We start from the raw sequence: 2,500 nt of genomic DNA, 5'->3' as shown, positions 1-2,500 counted from the left end.
TGCAATACGAATTTCATATAACATATATCCTCTATTGATTTATATCAAGATCAATTGTGACATTTCATCAATGTAGTTCGTTTTCTGGATGTTATATATTTATCATTTAGTCGTTGGCAATGAAAATCTATCTATAAAAACATATTTAATCTAAAGCTTATTTTTTTTTTTTTCGGATTATGTCCTAACATTCTGGAACACGGCAAAGACAACCCTCTACCAAATCTTATATTTTATGTAAAAGATTCTGACAAAAGCGTCAATGCTCACTGAAAATTATTTTTTACAAAATGACCTGGATTCCGACAGAAACTTTCTATAATTTACGAATTTATATTTAACCTTTAGAGTAATATTTTTTTTTTTTCGTTACATACGCTAAAGGTGAAAAGACCTTTTCTCTCCATAATAATCCAATTGGGTTAACACATGACTCATATCTGTAAACCAATTTCCTGTCATGATTTGCCTCTATTCGTTTTAGAGTAATTTTTTTTTTCGTTACATACGCTAAAGGTGAAAAGAGCTTTTCTCTCCATAATAATCCAATTGAGTTAACACATGACTCATATCTGTAAACCAATTTCCTGTCATGATTTGCCTGTATTCGTTTTGGAGTAAATATTTTTTTTTTCGTTACATACGCTAAAGGTGAAAAGACCTTTTCTCTCCATGATAATCCAATTGGGTTAACACATGACTCATATCTGTAAACCAATTTCCTGTCATGATTTGCCTGTATTCGTTTTGGAGTAAATATTTTTTTTTCGTTACATACGCTAAAGGTGAAAAGAGCTTTTCTCTCCATAATAATCGAATTGGGTTAACGCATGACTCATATCTATAAACCAATTTCCTGTCATGATTTGCCTCTATTCGTTTTAGAGTAAGTTTTTTTTTTTTTCGTTACATACGCTAAAGGTGAAAAGAGCTTTTCTCTCCATAATAATCCAATTGGGTTAACACATGACTCATATCTGTAAAACGATTTCATGTCATGATTTGCCTCTATTCGTTTTAGAGTAATTTTTTTTTTCATTACATACGCTAAAGGTGAAAAGAGCTTTTCTCTCCATAATATTCCAATTGGGTTAACACATGACTCATATCTATAAACCAATTTCCTGTCATGATTTGCCTCTATTCGTTTTAGAGTAAATTTTTTTTTTCGTTACATACGTTAAAGGTGAAAAGAGCTTTTCTCTCCATAATAATCCAATTGGGTTAACACATGACTCATATCTATAAACCAATTTCCTGTCATGATTTGCCTCTATTCGTTTTAGGAATTCCGATTTGTAATAATATAAATAACAACATTCTTGTTATTGGCTAAATGTGATTTCTTTTTATAAAAGCTAAATGGAATCATATATATTCTTTATGAAGGAATGCAATACATTTTTCTACATTGAAATGTCATTTGTATTTTGAGGCAATTGGCTATGAATGATATACGTTTATTAATCTATCAATATTTGAATTATTCTCTAATCTATGATATATTATTATATATCACAAATGGTTACGGTAAATTTGATTTCATCAATCATTCTTATATATGTTCAGATAAACGATAACTATTTTGCTCCAATTAACATAAGGGATCACACAATATATTTCATATTTTTCTATAACATTATTCCTCTTATAACTTTAATGTTTATCTTAAAAAAGAAATATCTAAATAAAATTAATATCAATATTTTTTTTTTAAAGATAGCACACTTTATGTCGAATGAATAATAAAGGAATGAACTTCTACGAATTTTAAAGTGATGTCTAGCTCTCACTTTTGATTGTTGTATATAGAATAAAGAAAAAGAAAACTAAAATATCAAAATAGAAAAGGCCAGAAAGGAAGAAGGAGAAAAAGAAGAGAGAGAGAGAGAGAGAGAGAGAGAGAGAGAGAGAGAGAGAGAGAGAGAGAGAGAGAGAGAGAGAGAGAGAGAGAGAGAGATAATATTATATATATATATATATATATATATATATATATATATATATATATATATATATATATATATATATATATATATATGTGTGTGTATATACATACATATATATATATATATATATATATATATATATATATATATATATATATATATATATATATATATATATATATATATAGGTATATATATATATATATATATATATATATATATATATATATATATATATATATATATATATATATATATATGTGTGTGTGTGTGTGTGTGTGTGTGTGCGTGTGTGTGTGTGTGCGTGTGTGTGTATATATATATACATACATATATATGTATATATGTACATATATATATATATATATATATATATATATATACATATATATATATATATATATATATATATATATATATATATATATATATATATATATATATATATATATATATATATATATGGTACAAAGACTATATCATAATAAAAACAAATGCCAAAATCAAACCTTTCTATTGTAAATTACACAGAAGACTAATTTTTAAAGCTT

This window comes from Palaemon carinicauda, chromosome 22 (genome assembly GCF_036898095.1).
Source record: "Palaemon carinicauda isolate YSFRI2023 chromosome 22, ASM3689809v2, whole genome shotgun sequence".
In the NCBI taxonomy this organism is placed as follows: Eukaryota; Metazoa; Arthropoda; class Malacostraca; order Decapoda; family Palaemonidae; genus Palaemon; species Palaemon carinicauda.
Note: the sequence above shows the minus strand (reverse complement) of the source record.